The 21431-nt window shown below is 32.7% G+C and overlaps 1 pseudogene; it reads left to right on the top strand.

Annotated features, from left to right (window-relative positions):
• The first annotated feature begins 7794 nt into the window (after window positions 1-7794).
• The window catches only part of LOC121035161 (proteasome subunit alpha type-7-like), a 170614-nt pseudogene continuing 156977 nt past the window's right edge, over window positions 7795-21431 (top strand).

The raw sequence follows: 21431 nt of genomic DNA, 5'->3' as shown, positions 1-21431 counted from the left end.
TTGTGGGGCGCCTGGGTGGCACAGTCGGTTAAGCGTCCGACTTCAGCCAGGTCACGATCTCGCGGTCCGGGAGTTCGAGCCCCGCGTCAGGCTCTGGGCTGATGGCTCAGAGCCTGGAGCCTGTTTCCGATTCTGTGTCTCCCTCTCTCTCTGCCCCTCCCCCGTTCATGCTCTGTCTCTCTCTGTCCCAAAAATAAATAAACGTTGAAAAAAAAAATTTTTAAATAGACTAGTAAATATGTTTATGACCTCTTGGAGTTCTTTTATAAAATTATATTTTATTTTTGTTTCTAATATAATCAATTCAAAATGCCATAAAACTGGTAGATCCAGTCTCACTGGAAGCTCTGTTTGAAATTCCTTCCAAGTCTAGATTTTTTTCTCAGACTGGAAACCTCAAGGAAGCAGGTGTTTGAGAGTTAGGACATCCTGTTTTGGTCGGTTGCCTCATGGTCCGTCAGTTTCATTCGATCCTATTTGGCTTTACATCTACTTCTAACAAAGAACTTTTTGCAATGCATTTTAGGCAAGAAATTTTACTCCAAATAAAAAGATATTTATTAAGCACTTACTATTTGCCAGTCACTGTGCTAGAAAGGTCACAGGGAATCCTATTTATGACTTATTGTATTCACTACATCTTTATGGGATCCTTAGGTAACATTATTATATCCAATTTATAAATGAAGAAAATGAGACTCTGAAACAAAAAGTACTAGATGATACAAGTTAAATTATTTTCTCATGGCTTGTGAATATGGAGCCAGGATTCAAATTAATTTTTTTTCTGACCCTTGGTTCTTGTTTTCTTAACTACTCTAAAAATTTAGCACACTTCATGACATTTTGTAAGCAGAATGAAGGTACTCAGACTCTGTCATATACAAGATAAAGCCAGTTTCCAAGATAATTGCCCAGGTCCTTAGAGCTCTTAGCTGTCTCAGGATTTAATAAAGATATGAATATTTGATATGTGTCTGGTATACTTCATAATAAATAGAGGCCAAATAACTCTATTTGTCTCTGAAAAGCTACTATGAAATATTCCAGGGAAATCTATCATCCACACACAGTATGAAAGTTTATTTTATTTAATTTTTAAAAATATTTTACTTGGTACTTTTTTGTATTCTTATAGTTGATTTTATTGTTAATGCTGCTGTTGTGTGGTTTTAAACTATAAATCAAATATGCTAACCAAAATAGATAGCCCCAGACTAAACTGAACATCTTTTGGAGTATGCCTAGATACCTAAGCCAAGCACGTACCATCTGCTTTGCAGTTAAATTCTGTTTTTACCTAAACTGACTATGCCTTGGTATAATTTATGCCCTCTATGCTTTTTTGAGATTCCTTTTCTGGCTTGCATACATTTTTACCAAGCACTCTTGCCTAGGCTGATCATTCTTAGGAAGTTGGTAGGTGAAAAGATCATCATATTTCCTTACCAAAACATGGGCAATAGAACGAGTAAATATTTACGGGTGAAGAAATCTTTGGCCATTCTCAATTACATATTTTTACTGAATTAGCACCTTGATTAGAAGGGGTATTACATTTACATAATTTTTCAGAAAGCACTGTACCAAGTGTTAATATAACACATTCTCCAGTTTGCATTTGTTAAACACAAAACATTGAAAAGGAATAATATTCTAATTCTGATAATAAAAATATTAATTTCTCATAACTTATAAGCAACATATTGGTAATATTTTTAAAAATGTGTTAAAAATTTTGTCATTCAACATATTACTTACCTTTCTTTTGATTTTGAGAGAGGAAAAATAAAATAGCAAAACTATGTCTAGATTAATTTAATTTAATTTAATTTGTATCACTTTGGTTTGGTGAAATTGAAATTTAGACAATATTCATTTTACTCAAAGAAAGGTAATATACAAAGTCATCTAGTTTCAAGTGCATGTTTACAACATCAAGTAATCAAATATTCTGAGATTACTTCCTTGAAAAGAAAACTTTGTCATCACTGTGAGAACACTGTGGTCTCTAGGGTAAGGACAGAAAAGAACTTTCCATACAGATCAATATCTAATTTATTTAGATATTAGGCAACTCTCAGGTTTGACTTATTTTATTAGAAGATGAGGGGAATAGCTTTTATGTAAAATTTTAAAAAGAACATATATTAGAACCATGTAATCTTACACTTTTTTCAAAAGTATAAGCATAGAAAACTGGAAAACTACATGGAAAGCATGTTGTTTTTGCTTTTCTAGTATAATAATTGGATTTCATTTAGAATTACTGCTGATAAACTTTTGCCTTTAATAATCGTTAAACTCATTTGCCAATAATTGTAACATGTACATGTATTTGTATATTTTATTTTTATTTATTTTTAATATGAAATTTATTGTCAGATTGGTTTCCATACAACACTCAGTGCTCATCCCAACAGGTGGCCTCCTCAATGCCCATTACCCACCTCCTCTCCCTCCCACCCCCCCTCAGTTTATTCTCAGTTTTTAAGAGTCTCTTATGGTTTGCCTCCCTCCCTCTCTAACTCTTGTTTTTTCCTTCCCGTCTCCCATGGTCTTAAGTTTCTCAGGATCCACATAAGAGTGAAAACATATGGTATCTATCTTTCTCTGTATGACTTATTTCACTTATGTTTAAATGACAGTTTGCTTTTTTAAATGACTATTTTTAGAACCATTTGAGGTTGAACAAACAAATGGAAAGTACAGTGTCCTGTATACCCCTTGATCCCACATTTGCCCATCAATGTATCTCTTACTTTATTTTTAAAAAAAATTTTTAAATTTTTAAATGCTTATTTATTTTGAGACAGAGAGAGAAAGAGAGAGAGAGGAAGGGGCAGAGAGAGAAGGAGATAGAGAATCCAAAGCAGGCGTGGCACTGTGAACACAGAGCCCAATGTGGGGTTCAAACCCACAAATTGTGAGATCATGACCTGAGTCAAAACCAGGAGTCCAGCGCTTAATCAGCTGAGCCACCTAAGTGCCCTTTATTTTTCTCTTACTTTCAACATCCATATCACAAGGGTGGTACATTTGTTTTCATTGATGAACCCCACTTGACATGTCATTATCATCCAAGTCCATGGTTTACATTAGGGGTGACTATTGAGGAGATACTGTCTATGGGTTTTGACAAATGTATCCAGGATTGTAGTATTATACAGAGTAGTTTTATTGTTTAAACATTTTCTCTGTTCTACCTATTCATTCTTCCCTTTCTGTTTACCATTAATAACCACTGATTGTTTTACTGTTTCTATAGTTCTGTCTTTCTCAGAATATCATTCAGTTGAAATCATACAGGATGTAGCCTTTTCAGATTGACTTCTTTCACTTAGTAATACACATTTAAGATATCTCCAGGTCTTTGCATGGCTTGATAACTCATTTAGCTATAACACTGAATGATATTCCACTCCATGGATGAAACACAGTTTATATATCATTCACTGACAGATATCTTGGTTTCTTCACAGTTGTGACAATTATGAATAAAGCTGCTATAAACATTGGTGTGCAGGATTTTTTTTAATAACATAAATGTTCAACTCCTTTCAGTAAATACCATGGAGAGAGATTGGTGGATGATATGGGAAGAATATATTTTGTGAGTAATTGCTAAACCATCTTCCAAAGTGGCTGAACCATTTTGTATTCCTATAAGTAATGAATAATAGGTCCTATTGCTTCATATCCTCACCAGCATTTGGTGTAGTCAGTGTTTTGAATTGTCACCATTCTAATACGTATACAGTGTTATCAGATTGTTGTTTCAATATGAAATTTCCTGATGGTGTACGATCTTGATCTTTTTTCATATGCTTATTTCCCATATGTATATCTGCCATCTTTGTGAAATGTCTGTTCAGATCTTTGCTTATTTTTAAATAAGATTGTCCATTTTCTTTTGTAACGTTTTACGATTTCTTTGTATATTTTGGATAATAGGGCCCTTTGTCAGATATGTCTTTTGCAAATATTTTCTCCCAGGCTCATTTCTCATTGTCTTGACATTATTTTTTGCAGAGAAAAACTTTTCAGTTTTAATGAAGTAGGGCTTATTAATTATTTCTTTTTTTACGTTTTTTAAAAATGTTTATTTTTGGGAGAGAGAGACAGACAGACAGAGTGCGAGAAGGGGAGGGGCCAAGGGAGAAGGAGACACAGAATCTGAGGCAGGTTCAAGGCTCTGAGCTGTCAGCACAGAGCCCAATGTGGGCCTCGAACCCACAGACTGCGAGATCACGACCTAAGCCAAAGTTGGGTGACTAACCAACTGAGCCACCCAGGTACCCCTTATTGTTCCTTTCTTGGATTGTGCTTTTGGCATTGTTTCTAAAAACCCATCACCATGGGGTGCCTGGGTGGCTCATTTGGTTGAGCAACCAACTCTTGATTTTGGCTCAGGTCATGATCTCAGGATAGTGAGATCAAGTCCTGTATGGGGGTCTGCACTGGGCGTAGAGCCTGCTTAGGATTCTCCCTCTACCATGCTCTAAATATATACATACATACATACATACATACATACATTTATAGATACATAAATAAAAACATCACCATATTCAAGGCCACCTGGAATTTGTCCTTCTTAGCTTCTAGGAATTTGTTTCTTTTTTTTTTTTTCATTTTATGTTTAGGTTTAGTATACATTTTGAGTTATTTTTTGTAAAGGGTATAAAGTCTAGATTCATTTTTTTGAATGTAGATGACCAATTGTTCCACTGCCATTCATTGAAAAGATTATTCTTTCCTATTGTATTGTCTTAGATTCTTTGAAAGCTCAGCTGACTATATTTGTTCAAGTCTATACCTGGACTCTTTTTTCTGGATCATTGATCTATTTTTTATGCTTTTACCAATCCTCCACTGTCTTGATTACATAACCTTAAAGTAAGTCTTGAAGTTGAATAGTGTGAATTCTCCAAGTTTGTTCCTCTCCTTCCGTACTGTGTTGGCTATTCTGGGTCTTTTGCATTTTCATATAAACTTTACAGTTAGATTGTCTATATTTACAAAAAACTTGCTGGTATTTATCTTTTCATACACTGTGGGATTGATTCATTAATATTTTCTTGAGAAATTTTAAATCTTTATTCATGAGAGGTATTATTCCATAATTTTCTCTCCTTCCAATGTCTTTGTATGCTTTTAGTATTAGAGTAACACTGGCCTCATAGAATGAGTTAGGAAAGATTTCCTCTTCTTCTATCTTTTGGAAGACATTATAGAGTTTTGGTATAATTTCTTTCTCAAAAGTATGGTAGAACCATCAGTGAACTCATTTGGCCCTATTATTTTCTGCTTTGTAAGGTTAATTATAGATTCTACTTCTTTAGTAGATATAGGCCTATTGAGATCGTCTATTTCTTCTTGTGACTTATTACAGATTATGTCTTCTGAGAAAGTCGTCCATTTCATCCAGGTTTTCAAATTTGTGGATATAAATTGTTCATAGAATCCCAGTGTTTTGCTTTAAAAATCTATGAGATCTATAGTTATGTTCCTTTTTCATTTCTAATATTAGAAATGAAATTAGTAATTTATGTCATCTCCCTTTTTTTTCTTAGTTTCCTGCCTAGAGGCTTATCAATTAAAAAAATAAAAAACAGGTTTTAGTTTGGCTGCGTTTCTCTATTAATTTATTTTAAATTTTATTGAGTACTGCTCTTTTTAAAATACTTTTATGATCACCTTAGATTTAATTTGATTTTTTTATTTCCTTTTTTTAAGGTGGAAGCTTGCTGATTTTAGATCTCCCTTCCAATTATGCATTAAATCCTACAAACTTCCCTCTAAGTAATGGTTTTTTGCATCCCAAAATTTTTTACAAGTTTTGTTTTCATCTTCATGTAGTTTGAATATTATAAAATTTCTCTTTACTTAGATTTATTTTTTGCCTTAGGTGTCACTTTTGTGTGTTGTTTAATCTCTACTTATTTTGGGATCCTCTGCTTTTCTGTTCTTAATTCCTAATTTAATTATATTGTGGTCTGAAAGTATACATTGTATATTTCTATTATTTTAAATTTATTAAGGTATTTTTATAACCCCAAATTTGGTCTATCTTGGTGAACATTCAATGTGAACTTGAGAAGAATGTGTCTTCTGATGATGTATGAAGTAGTCTAGAAATATGTATTCAATCCAAATGATAGATGGTGCTGTTGAATTAACTATGTCCTCACTGATTTTCTGCTTGTAATATCTGTCCATTACAAATAAAATGGTGTTGATATCTACAACTATAATAGATTTACCTATTTTTCCTTGTAGTTCTATCCATTTCATTTTTCTTTTTTTTGTCTGTTCTGTCTCACATATTTGTGCATATACATTAAGGATTGTTATGTCTTTTTAGAAAATTGACCACTTTATCATTGACAATACTCCTCTTTATCTAAGGTGATTTTCTTTGCTCTTAATTCTGTTATTTCTTAAATTAATACAGCTACCCCCATTTTTTTTATTATGTTAGTATGGTTTATCTCTCTCTAGCCCATTAATCTATAGACATTTTGATATTTAATGTGAGTTTCTTCTTGGCAACATATAAATGAGTTTTGTTTCTTGTTCCACTCTAATAATTGCTGTCTTAATTTGTGTTTAGATCACTGACATTTCAAGTGATTATTAAAAATATTTACTTTTAATTTTTTTTAACGTTTATTTATTTTTGAGACAGAGACAGAGCATGAACGGGGGAGGGGCAGAGAGAGAGGGAGACACAGAATCGGAAGCAGGCTCCAGGCTGTGAGCCATCAGCCCAGAGCCCAACGCGGGGCTAGAACTCACAGACTGTGAGATGTGACCTGAGCTGAAGTCGGACGCTTAACCGACTGAGCCACCCAGGTGCCCCAAAAATATTTACTTTTAAAAATCAATGTATAACTTTTTGAAATAGAGATCATTATATAGAGAGATAAATATGTGAAATAAATTAAGTATATATTCTTTAATTAAAAAAACTAAAATATTATCTACTATAAAATGTATACCTTGGTGAGTTCTTACTTAAATTCCAATCTTTCTTGAGCACTTTGACGTGAAATACGTACATCTTAAAAAATGGGACAAGCAAAACATCTTACAAAGGCAACCATTAATAGACTCACTAATGAAGTTTTCTCTCACCCCTCAGACCCAGTAGAATTTGTAAAGAAAAAATACTCAAAATTCTTTTACGGTATTAAAATTAATACATTTCTTTTTTACAAAGATCAGATTTAAAGTGAAGAATAAGCCCCTGTCTTTTCTGGAATCAATGCAATTGCAATGGTTGGGAAGGACAACACGGTTGTGATAATGGCACACTCAAAGGCATGGAAAGAACATCTTGAGCACATAACCTATGGAAATACCAACGGGACACTTTGACATGAGCAGCCCTGGAATCTCAGAAGAGCACCCAGCATAGGAGTGACTTACCACTAGCCATTATCAAGTTCACCTTGGTTTTGAATTTGGCCATGACCAGGAAATTGTTTTTTTATTTTTATTTTTTATATGTTTTATTTTATTTTTGAGAGAGACAGACAGACAGGCAGAGACAGGGAGTGAGCAAGCCAGGTCCAGAAGGAGAGGGAAACACGGAATGGGAAGCATGCTCCAGACTCTGAGCTGTCAGCACAGAGCCCCACGCGAGGCTCATACTCACAAACAGCGAGATCATCACCTGAGCGGAAGTCATATGCTTAACGGACTGAGCCACCCACGCACACCAGATCTTGCCCATTTTTTAATCCAAATTATATTTTTATTGGATGAAAGAGATTATTCAGGATAATGATGAACATCAAGACCAGCAAACAGCAGATGGATCAGATTGAAAAGCTTGATGACTGTTGTGAGGTAACATTCTGCTCAGGACTAATGGAGAGAGCCCATCTATTATTCAATTGGCCCATGACCATGAATCTAAGCATCCCCAAAATCACCATGAAACAAACAGCAAACCAACAATCCAAATCTGCCTTCTTATATCTCCAGTCGTGACATTCTTAAAATGCTGGTTCATATCAAAATGAAAGTGAAACAAATTTTACAATGCCATCAGAGAATCTTCATACTAACATATTTATGTCATTCTATAGAGTTATGTAAATTCATATAAATGAAATATATATTTTGATGCATATTTAATGTGTAAATGATTGTATTTAATTCTAAATGGCTCTGATGAATACTGAAAATTAGTTTCATTATGGTCTTTTCAGTTTCTGTATGTCTAAAGAAGAGGTTTAGGAGTGTATTAAAATTTCTCCACACACACAAAAATGTCAGCACATTTTATTTAATCAAGTGTCCTACTCTTTATTATTGGTGTTGTGTGAATATTATTACTGGGAAATGTAATATGTAGATTTGATTACATAATGAGCAAATTTTCAGGATATTTAATTTGCATAAAAGAATATATTTTTAATATACAAAATCATTTAAACAAAATATTAATGGCTCACAAGTAAAAAAATAATTCATTAATTCATTAATTATATCTGTAAGAGATAATGCAAAAACTGACACATAAACCTATGAAAATATATTAAGCTTCATTAATAATCATGTAATTGCAAATTTAAAAAAACTAAGTAGATACACTTTTTTTAACAGATTATAGTAAGAAAAGTTTTAAAAATGAATCACTTTTGTGTTGACTTAAATGTGGGAAAGGGCAGTCTTATGATAGTGTGAAAAAAAGCTGCCTTCTGGCCATGTAGCTTCAAAATGAGTGTCCAAACTTAAAATGTGCATATTTCTTAACAGATATTCTATTTCTAGAAATTCAGTTTGAGGAGATAATTGGACAAGCACACAAAAATGTATTTATAGGAAAATATTGTTGCAGGATTAGTTAGAACAGACAAAAGAAAAATAAGATTAGTAAGGGAATAATAAAATACTCCATTAAAGTATATTCATTAAACATGATGAAATCTAAGATGACATTATATTTATTGCCATGTGATAATGCCCCTAATGTTTGCAGATTACATTATCACCTGTGTAATCAATACATATAATCAATATGAATGAAACAACATCTGGCTTGTTTTAATGTGTTATGTAATATTTTGCAGAATTTGAAATTTTTAAGTGCATGTTTTTGATGGTTCGACTTTCATAAGCCATTTTCCTAATAAATGAAGTTCTCACTCAAGGATCTGAGCCTGTGTTGGGAGGGTTGCTTCAAAGAGGTAAGCAGTCAGTCTCCAAACAATTCAAAGCAAACACAAGCCTGAAGGGCTCCTCATTTGGAAATAAAAACTTTATAAATGAAGACTGCATATGTTGAAAACCCAGTCAGTACTTCTAAATCTGAGCCAAATCTGAAAGTCACTAGGATAGGTGGGCAAAATCACAGGCATGATTTGCAAAGTAGCCACACTGCCAATGGCCATTTTGTGGGACGTCTTCCATGAATATTAGCAGCAAGTTTATATATATGATGATGGTAACTGTCTCTCAAAGCAATGATGATGGGTTAGAAAATTTGCTCATGGTACTATACCGAAAAGGTACCATTCTTAATGTTTCAAATTTTTGTTTATATTTCAGTTTGTGTTTTAAATTTCAAAAAAAAACCATATTTTGAATCAACACATTAAAAGTATTCTTATTGTAAGAGTGTCTGTGTGGTTCAGTTGGTTGAGCATTTGACTCTTAATTTTGAGATCATAATTAATCCTACGGTCATGGGATGGAGCCCTGCATCAGGTTCCATGCTGAGAGTGGAACCTGCTTGGGTTTGTCTCTTTCTCCCTCTCCCTCTCCCTTGCTAGAGCTCTTTCTCTCAAAAAATAAAATTCAAAACAATATTTTTATTGTAATATTATTTTATGAGATAAACATTCAATATAAAGCTTGAAAATATAGAAAAAAAGTCACATTTAATGAGGCCCATAAGTCAAAACGTCCAAGAGTTCATGCCTTTCAACGTATGAAGATGTACATAGATGTGACAAAAATCCTTGACTTATAAAAGACATTCACTGTCTTAAAATAACCTGTGAAATACTCTAAAGAGAAATTTGTAGTAAGACATATCAACTTTAGAGTATGTTCTACAGGGAGATCAGAGAGTTGTGAAAACATACTGACAGATATATTCCTTTTACATAAAAATGTTTTGTTTAACCCAAGTGCTAATATATCCATATTCATGGAATTTAGTATTCTTTAAAAATATCAATGAGAATAAGAAAAAAACCATAGGTATCTAAGCATTGAAATCATCCAAACTTTAAATAATTGCTTATTAACAAATTTATTATACATTTGATAAAATAGGTAACATCTAATTTGTTTCTATTGGTGTTTATAAACATTTGCATTAATAAATATTAAATTAAGTATTGTTGCTTTTACCCTTTCATGAACCTTTTAAACCATTGCTTGTAAGTGGAAACGAAAAAAGATTATTTTAAATATGACCATGGAATCAAGACATTTGGAATTCAAACTGTCATCCTCCTAAAATATCATTTCACATGTGTCCTTTACAAAATTGTGTTTTTATCTCAAAAAAGCATTATACATAGACTTAAATTTTATTTTGCTTCCTATGGGACTTTGAAACTATTTTATTTGTACCCTTTCCAATCCCTTCTCTATTTAACAAATTTTCCATCTTAGACACCTTACAGAAATACATTGTTGAAAACCATATTGCCATAACTCTCAAATTTCACTGAAAGGTCTTTACTGTGTAACTGTCTTTCTCATAATCAACTGTATACTTAATCCCAATAATTAGAATTTTTTTGGCCTAACAATCTAATAAATTTGCTTGTGAAAGTGACAAATGAACTATCTGTTATTATTTTATTTTTTCTTAACAATTGTACATTAGGTGACATCCTTTGCATAATTTGTTAAAATCTCACCCTGTATAGTTTTAGGTAGTGGTTTCATACAATAAAATATAGTGGGTTCAGTTGTTTCTAGAGCCACTCCTAGCTACACTTCATATAAAATATTGACGCTTAGAAACTTTACTTGAATTCATACAATCTATTTAATAATATTTATGAAATGGAAATAAAAATAATATTTCTCCCACAGGGTTTCTGTTATGATTAAATAATAAAATGCTTAAAAATTCCTTGGACAGGGATTGACACTGAGTAAATGTTTTCTATATTATCACCTATGTGGCTTTTCTTCATACCACTGTAGTCAATTCCTTGTCTCCTGGATGGCTTCTTTCCTTCCTAATATTTCTATTTTAAAGACATCTTATAAGGTTTATTTCCTGGCCTCTTGTTAAAAAAAAATTATTTTTGATAGAGAGAGAGAGACAGACTGTGAGCAGGGGAGGGGCAGAGAGAGAGGGAGACGCAGAATCTGAAGCAGGCTCCAGGCTCTGAGCTGTCAGCACAGAGCCTGATGAGGGGCCAAACTCACAAAGTGGGATCTGGACCTGAGCCGAAATGGGCCACTTAACCAACAGAGCAACCCAGGCGTCCCTGCACTCTTTCTTTTTTCTTATGGGCTTAGTTGCTCTGCAAATTCAAATATTAACAGCTATAATACCAAGTATATACTTCTATCTTCTGTTTGTTATCAACAATCAGTATCTAAAATTTCTATTGTCTTCAAAACATTTCCATTTTAGAAAAACTAAATTTTCTTCAAATGGACTTTCTGGCTTAGTTTGCATATCTGCCCAGTGTCTTTTGGAAATGCTAGCCTAATGTAATGGAATTTGGGAATCACTTGCCTAATTATGAAGTCAATTGTTTTATGTATATATTAATGCTCACTGTTCAATGGGAAACTGGGAATAAGTAGGTAAATCCAGTGCTGTGATGATTTACTGATTTATGAAAAGAATTTTGTAGAATTTTAGTTACCTAAAGAGAGTCAATTATATGTGAGATACCATAATCTCTCTCACTTTGTGTGTGTGTATGTGTGTGTGTGTATGTACTTTATATGTACTTTATACATACACACGTTATGTGTATATTATATATTTATGTGTATATTATATATATATATATATATATATATATATATATATACTTTGTACAGGTAAATATATGGAGGATTGTCTGCCTATTTGCTGCACAAAGGAATTCCTAGGGCACTAAAACAATTTATGATCATATTTTTTTGTTGTTGGGGTAGAGTTTGAGGGGGTGAAATATAGCGACATTCATCATAAACTGGGATTGTGATACTATCATGTCATTAATCACAGAAAAGAAGGCGATTGGCAGTAGCAGGATAAAAGTCTTCTATTGTCACTTGAGAAAAAAGAAAAGTATCCTTTCTAGCATGAAGCCTGCTCTAAAGGTGGAGACAAGTACCATTAAACCTTTATCAACTGCATATTTTCAAGTTAATGTAGTAGACAGAAGTGGATTTAGCTCAATTGGAGTTCTTCATCCATGTTGCCACAGAACCTGAGTTGACAGATGCATTTAAAACGTGGCTTGTTTTCCTTTTTTTTTTTTTGTTTTCAGTGTTAGTCCTCAATTGACAAGGTTTGTAATAATTCTATTTTTATATCTTAAAAGGTAAAATATGAGTGGTGTGTAGGATAAAAGAACTTCAAGGATGTCTATGATCCCTTGTTTCCTTTTGATTTCTCCAAAGTCACTGAGAAGGATTTTTGGCACAGAAATTTGAATGATTCCTATAGAAAGAGCCCTAAGCCTGGTATGGAGGACTTACAAGAAATACAACGCATTAATCCACACTCAAGACTGTCGAGTATCCTCAAAGAAACAACATCTATATAAATAAAAAGCTAAATAATGCTGAGACATTTTTTGATACTTTATAACCACTAAGGCTTACACATGCCTGACCAGCCCTTTAACATAAAACAGATGAATTGTTACGAAAATCAATATTCAAAAAATTTGGTTTTCAACTGCAGTTATGACATTTAAGCAGGTTCCATAACCTGAGCTTTTATTGCCTTGTTCACAATTTGAATACATTAGCATTCATTGTTTCTTTATTTTGTATTTTACATTCTTTGTAAAAATAGCATCATATAGTATGCGATTTGCAACTTTCAATACATAATTTGTATTTATCCATGTCGTTTATTTACTTTTTACTTTGTATGATTTTTTTTTTTACTATAAACACATAAACAATTTAGTTAACACCTCATGGATATTTAGTTTGTTTCTATCCTCAGGAGAGTACACCCAGTTGCTTCCATAAGTGTCCATATATATGCTCATGTGCAAAAATCTCTTCATTTTCGTATCTTTCTCGTAATTTTTTCTTTTTTAAACAGAAAGCAGGCAAGATGACGCTGAAGGGTAGGAAGGACCCGCCTGGATATTGGTGTCTTTTTTTTTTTTTTAATTTTTTTTTTTATTTTTCAACATTTATTTTATTTTTGGGACGGGGAGAGACAGAGCACGAACGGGGGAGGGGCAGAGAGAGAGGGAGACACAGAATTGGAAACAGGCTCCAGGCTCTGAGCCATCAGCCCAGAACCTGACGCGGGGCTCGAACTCACAGACCGTGAGATCGTGACCTGGCTGAAGTCGGACGCTTAACCGACTGCGCCACCCAGGCGCCCCTCTTTCTCGTAATTTTAAGGGAAACCTTGATTATAACTTCCTTTATCAAAATTCAATTCTCTGATTCTGCTTATTGCAATATTCATTGATTATACACACACACACACACACACACACACATATGTGTGTGTGTGTGTGTGTGTGTGTGCCTGATAGTGTAATTCACTGCTTATATTAACTGTCATTCATGACTTCTTTATCCGTTAAGAAAACTAATAATTTTTAGAATTGCTTTGATCTGTTTTTAAAGTATAGCCACATAAAGACATTTTGTATTCGTTTTTATGAGACCTCAGGTATGGCACTAGTAACCAAAATATTTTCTGCTAACTTTTAAGTTTTCAAGGATTACATAAAACTTTAACACAAACTATTGCAATAAATAAAGTGGAAACTTTTCCAAACAATTTTTGATGTTAGGAAAATCCTGATATAATATAAGGAAAATGTATTTATTAATAAGGAAAGGAAACCAACCAAAACTCAATTTCTTTGATGAAACCAGACATAACCAATCTTCACAAAATACTAGCTAATCCAATCAAGCAATATAAAAGAAAGAGGATACATTATGATGAATTAGGATTCATCCCAAAAATACAAGGTGGGTGATTTTCAACAAGTCACTACATAATAAATTCCTTATATATTTTATTAAATATAAGAAGCTTAACATAAAAGAAGTCATACTATAGTTAGATGAAGCCTCAGAACAATCAACACTAATTTGACAGGACAATAATTAGAAAGTGATGGGGGTCAAAGCTAAACAGTCTGAAAAGAAGAATGAGAGAACTTCCATATTTTATGTGTTGAAACATGGAAATAGAAAAACGTCCAAACTCACCAAACCAAATACTTAGGATTCTTGATTGTGTTTATCACTGTCAATTATCTGTCAATTATCTTTCAATGAAGAGGTAATTGGAAAATAGTCTCATAATGACAACACAAATATGTAAAAGCTGCAGTACCACTGGTCTGAAATTGTCTTTTGGAAATCACTTGAGATAGAGCATGAGAAGCAGGCAAAAAAGCCTAATTTGCTTGCAAATTTTCCTAAAGGATTTGAACTTAATCCTGTAAACTTGAAAAATAATTGAAGGATGTTATGTAAAGAAGTGACCTAATGGGTTTTTACCTGCTAAAAAGATCACTTGAGCATCCGACACAGTAGGAACAAAATGATGCTGGACACTGTCAGCTGGTACTGTGGTAGGAAATAATGAGGATCTGAACTTGAGAAGCAGAAGTGGCAATGTAAAATAAAGGGAGATATTTAGAAATCAGGAAAAATGAAAGTTGCATGTGATGTCTATGGAAGCTGCCAAACCACCTTTTGGTTTTGTGGCTATAGAAGAGGTTTCTTAAAACACAAGCTAGGATAGGAAACATAAGGGAAAGGGCCTCTTTAGAGGTGACAACAAATTGTTTAATTTGGGCATGTTGAAATTGGGATGCAAGTAGACCGGTCTAGCAAATGATGAAAGTGAATTTTGACTTTAGAATAGAAGTTTTTGCTCGAGTTATGTTATTTGAAATCCTGAACACATAGATGGTATGTAAAAACCATGGATTTCTATAGGTCATATGCACTGTTTAATGACTAAAGACTTGCTACAACATTTTGAGGTATTAGATATCCTTGAACATCAGTTTCAGTGGGATTTCCAAGTTGTGTGTGTTTGTGAGGAGGGGAAGGCTGTTAAAAACATTGAGGAACACATAAGCACATTTTAATAAGTCACCATAAGCATGATGTAGTAATAGAGTTATCTATGAAACCATTGCCTTCTGAACTTTTTATAATGTTAAATGTTTATTAAGCATTTTAACATGCCCTTGCAAAAATGGCCAAATGAACAACTAAGATATAGAAAGACACAAACTATACTTTTGCACAAGCTAGATTCCTGTCTTTATAGGTTAAGAAATAAGTTTGTAAAACCATAGATATTCAAATAATTATAAAATGTAGTCAATGGTAAATAGGTTAGTTAAATCTAATAGAGTGGTGGAGTGTCCTGAGCCAGAGTTGCTGCTGATTATCTATCTTTTAATTAGGTGATAAAGTCCAAAGTAGTTAAAATGATTAAATCTTAAAGTCAAAGAAAGGACTTAGGCTGTGAAATAAATCCTAGTTTTACACATGACATTTAAATTCTCAGCATTGGCATTGAGCTTGAAGCTGAATTAAATCAGCTTCATGTGATCACAGAGAAATCATGTGAGATTCATATGGCTCTAGATCTCCTGGCCTGATGAAAAATCCTATTTCAAGATAATTTAGATACACTGAGAAACTCAGAATAAACCGTTCTGGTCTGTAATCCTAACACTAAATTCACTTGATATTGTATAACGTATAAGAATTTAACACACTGAAAGCATACAGGTATAGGAAATCAGATCTACATCTTTGCTATTTGTATAAGTTTATGAATAACTATATATTTGTTTAATAAAATATCATATTTAAAATACTCTAATGCTACATGAGAGCCGATATTTTTATTCTAACTTAAAACGTTAATTAAATAATTTATTTTAGACTATTGATTTTAAGATGAATATTCAATTAACTTTGCAAATAGAGTGTTCAAGAAAATTCATAAATGACTGGATTTATAAACGTAATGTGCTATTTCTAGGACTATGTAAGTGTTTGAGTAAGATATGTGTGTTAGAAAAAGTGTTTAATGTAAAATATACTTATGCATTTTATAATATTTAGAGAAACAATTAAATTCATTTTTAAAATACTTGAGCATTTTGGTAGGCAGCTGAAGCTCAGAAAGAGAAGATTATAAATGTAATTCATAATATCTAGCAAAACTTAATTAGGTATATAGTGAAAGTTCTCTGAAATACAATTACTGAATATTACAAAACTGATAAATAATTAAATATTTTAAGTCAATTTTGAAACTTAAAATCAATTATCATTTGAATTTTTATTTTTTTAAATATCATATTGATTTTTAAAGGTCATGTAACCCAAATAGTTACCTCTGTATTGCCTCAAGGAACTGAATGTTTCACACTGACAAGTGCCACTTACATCTTTTAACAAAGGTAGATGTATTTAATATCTAATTTATAAATTGAAGGCACAAATCAACATGACGCTTAATAAAAAGAAAGATAGAAAGAAAGGAAAGAGGGAAAGAAAGAGAGAAAGAAAGAAAGAGAAAGAAAGAAAGAAAGAAAGAAAGAAAGAAAGAAAGAAAAAGAAATCAGGGCACCTGGGTGGCTCAGTCGGTTAAGCATCTAAGCATCGGACTCCGGCTCAGGTGCTGACAGCTCAGAGCCTGAATCCTGCTTCAGATTCGGTTTCTCCCTCTCTCTCTGCCCCTCACCTGGTCATGCTCTCCATCTCTCTCTCTGTCTCTGTCTCTCTCAAAAATAAATAAACATTAAAAAAATAAACAGTGAATAACTGTTCTTTTGAAATTTGACCACATATACTTTTTCTATTGGCATAATGTATTTGTGAAGTGGATCTCATTTCTAGATTTTATTTTTCTTTAAAAAATGGTACACAAAGCAAATGAAATGAAATAGAATGCCAACACATCTGTTGATGAAAATTTCAATTAGCATATATTATCATAAATTTTGGGGGAAGGAAAACATGAGTATAGATAGGGTAACTTTTCTTTCCAATGAAAAACATAAGAAATAGTCCCTTAAATAGCCCTTAAAAATTGTAGGTTCCCTGATTTAAAATTCTCAGCTATACAAAGAGTTTGAAAGTATATGGTTATAAGAGATAAATGGGAAAAAAGGAAAATGTGTAAAAGACTTTTTTAATAAACAAGGAGGTCATTTGATTAAAGGGATATAATTTATGTGGTGCAAATTACAGCATGAGGAAGATACTAGTTTAATTAGAAGGATTAAGATGATAATATTTTTGCATACTTAAATTATTCTAATGTTCCCAGTATGACTGTTTATAAAAATATATTTAAATAAAATTAAAATGTGTCAAATGACATATTTTCTCAGCTTTACTGAAATACAATATCATATAATCATATTACATTGTGTAAGTTTAAAGCGTACAACATGATATTATAAACGTATTCATTTTAAAATAATTACCACAATAAGGTTACTTAACAAATCCATTACATCTATCTAGTTACTTTTTTGGTGTGATAACTTTTAAACTCCACTTTCACAGTAACATTTAAGTGTACAATACCATATTTTTAACTATAGTTACCATGCTCTATCGATATTATATACCTAGAACCTAATCACCTTATAACTGGAGGTATATACCCTTTGAATAATACCCATTTTCTCCACCACTGTCCTCGGCAACACCAGTCTACTCTGTGTTTCTATCATTTGTTTTTTTTCTTGGATTCTACATAATAGTGAGAGCATACAGTGTTGTCTTCTTATGCCTTACACTAAGTATAAATCAAAGTATATCTCCATTTCTTGTTAACAACATAAAAAATACTAGAGTTTTAGTTATGTTGCCAAAAAGCCCAGCTGAAATATTTGGTACACATAAATGTGATACTGGGAAGTCAAACTGTCTTAATTTGAGCTGTGAATAAGCTTTAGCCTAACCCTGCAGCTTCCCAGACCTAGGGAGATCCATCTAGCTTTCCCTTATCTAAAAGTTTTAATGCCAGATCATTTCTAGAAATAGACACAGAATTGGATCCAAATGTATAGACATTCTCTAATGATGAGCAGTTCACTTTAAGAGATATGAAGTATTTTCTCTCAAACAACAGGAAGTCTTTGTTTACCATATTCACCATTTTTAAATAAAAACTTTAAAATACACTGAGAAACTCATTTTGTATATAAATTTCCATTATGAGCAGAATCATTTTAGTCAATACATCCTTAACTGTCTGTCCAAAAACTTTACAATAATAAGATCTCAGTTTAAATTATGAATTTTAAATGTGGATCCTGAAGACTTTTATCCTTTGTTGTGTTTATGTGTATTATGGAATATATATACATATATATATGTGTGTGTGTGTGTGTGTGTGTGTGTGTGTGTGTATAATTAATACTAAAATCAAAGCAGAATCAGAGTGGAAACTTAGAAACATGAACATTAATATGAGTTATAATATATTTTATCTTTGGCTTTTTTATGTAAAGAATCTAATACATGTCACACACATGTGTGCACCTCCGTAATTCCATTTTGTCTTCAAATGTTTGTGCAAATTTTATAGAGTTCATACACACAATAAATGGGATTTATGATTTGTGACAAAAATTTTATTTCAATACAAAAGACTAAATTATCATGAAAAATTATATCTCCTTGATATAATGACACAACTACAGAGTTTTATTGGGATGATGGAGCAGGTCTGAAGCATGAAGAGGAACACAACAAATTAGAACATAACTCTCTTCTCTGAAGATAGCTTTGCCACACAAGTTTAAACCTAATGCACTCCACATCTTGTCCATATGATACTATTTTTAAATGATTTCTTTTGAAGTTACATTTATATTTGGATTTGAACATTGGGTTAACATTTTTATCCTTTTTTGCATCTGATCCTATGGACATTCACTGACAAAAGCTCATTCGTAAGTAGAAGTGCTCACTCCAAAACTTTCCATGATAATTCTATCTACTCACTAGACGTACATACTCTTCAATTCAAGTATATGTTTCTTACACCAGTCTTCAACCTCCACCTTCCTATTTTCATCCTAATTCAGCCTTACTTGGACTTGGTCATGCCTAAGGACTGGCACTGATAAATACTGATATGATTTAGTGTGAGTGTATGAAATAACCATGAAATTTTTTTAATGTTTATTTATTTTTGAAAGAGTGACAGAGCACAAGCAGGGGAGGGGCAGAGAGAGAGGGAGACAGAATCCGAAGCAGGCTCCAGGCTCCGAGCTGCCAGCACAGAGACCAACGCCAGGCTCAAACTCACAAACCGCGAGATCATGACCTGAGCCGAAGTCAGACGCTTAACTGACTGAGCCACCCAGACATCCCAACCATGAAATTTCTATTTAAAATTATACATCGTCTTAGACAGATAAGTTGTTTATCCAAATACCATGTGATGAGCCATTGTGTCATTCTATTTTATATCCAGCAGTGTATATATATTCTATGAGCAATCTGTTCACATTGCAAGACCTAGATTTCCAGAATTTAATTTGTATCTACAGATACTAAAAAATGTACAGTCTAGGGGCGCCTGGGTGGCGCAGTTGGTTAAACGTCCGACTTCAGCTCAGGTCACGATCTCGCGGTCCGTGAGTTCGAGCCCCGCGTCGGGCTCTGGGTTGATGGCTCAGAGCCTGGAGCCTGTTTCCGATTCTGTGTCTTCCTCTCTCTCTGCCCCTTCCCCGTTCATGCTCTGTCTCTCTCTGTCTCAAAAATAAATAAACATTAAAAAAAATTAAAAAAAAAGAAAAAAAATGTACAGTCTAAGGTTAAAGAATATATTTATTCTTATTATTTATAAAAGTGCCCCTTAAATTATTGAAATCAAATTATAACCCAAAAATAAATTAAAATAAAAGCAATAGTCTTCTTTCAAATTAGAATTTGAATGCAAAATTAATATAGAAGGTATTTTAGGCATGAGAGTATGTGATGTATTTGTTTTTTCCTATATAAGATTTTTTTATAATAGAAAATTTCTGGAATTAGCTAACAAAAAGATAAACTTGCAACTTAAAAAATGGAATTTTCTAAGGAATAAATCTTCTGTATATTTTAACCTAGTGAACCTTTGTTGTTGTTGTTTTGTATATTACTTGCATATACACGCAATACATGCAAACACATCTACACACATGTTTGTGTATTATGTTTCTAAAACTGGAACTGGCTGAGTATTATTCATTCTCACAGGTCAAGAAAATGACACTAATTCAGCAATTTTATTTAGCCTTTGAGCACAATCAATGAGGCATCATAAATCATTTATTTGCTTATTTATTTTTATTCACCAAACACTATTGTTCTTTAAAATGTAAATACTACAAGATTTAGGAATATAAATGCTCAGTTTAGTAGAAAGTGAGGAAAACTAGTAAACGCTCTTGTGCATAAATACTGTAAGTAAGGCTGTAAGCAAATGAAGAAAGTGGTAGAAGGGAGGGATTGACCAGCTTTCCATGTGAGAAATCAAAGAAAACATAATAGAGACTGTATAGAATTAGGAAATATTAGTGGAGAACAAGCCAAAAAAGAAAGTGCATTTTAGGTTTATATACACCAATGAAAGGGGCAGGATGTGTTCAAGAAATAGCAAATTGTCTAATGACAAAAGTACATTGGAAAAAGAAAGTAGTTGGTGGCTCAAAATCTTAAAAGACACATAGATGTCAGATCAAGCACAGTCTCATATAGTGTACAGAGGAGAGGCATTTATTATGTATACAAATGAAACTCATTATACATATGAATACATATATATAATAAAAAGTAAAGATTGAATTTAGATTTTATTTTTGTATCATTAACAGCATCTTAGATAGATATGAATAGTGTGTGCTAATTTACACAGATGATTTGCCAGAAGTTATGAAGAATAACAAAAGAAATGTCAGTAGGAAATGGAAGAACGTGTAACAGTCATTGAAGATATTAGATTCTAGGGCTCCATAAACATCTAGGGACTAAGATAAGAAGAGACGGAAAAAAAAAAAAACCACTTTCTTACACCCTTGTTGAAGACCGGTTGACTGTATACGCATAAGTTTATTTCTTGGCTTTCTATTTGTTTCATTAATCTACATGTCTGTCTTTATGCCAATGCAAAGCTGTTTTAATTACTGTAGCTTTGTAATGTATTTTGAAATCAGGAAGTGTGACGCCTCCAGCTTTCTTCTTCTTCCTCA

The sequence above is a fragment of the Herpailurus yagouaroundi genome, unplaced genomic scaffold, assembly GCF_014898765.1.
Source record: "Herpailurus yagouaroundi ecotype Mexico unplaced genomic scaffold, PumYag 160, whole genome shotgun sequence".
In the NCBI taxonomy this organism is placed as follows: domain Eukaryota; kingdom Metazoa; phylum Chordata; class Mammalia; order Carnivora; family Felidae; genus Herpailurus; species Herpailurus yagouaroundi.
This window is presented reverse-complemented; position numbering and strand designations above follow the sequence as displayed.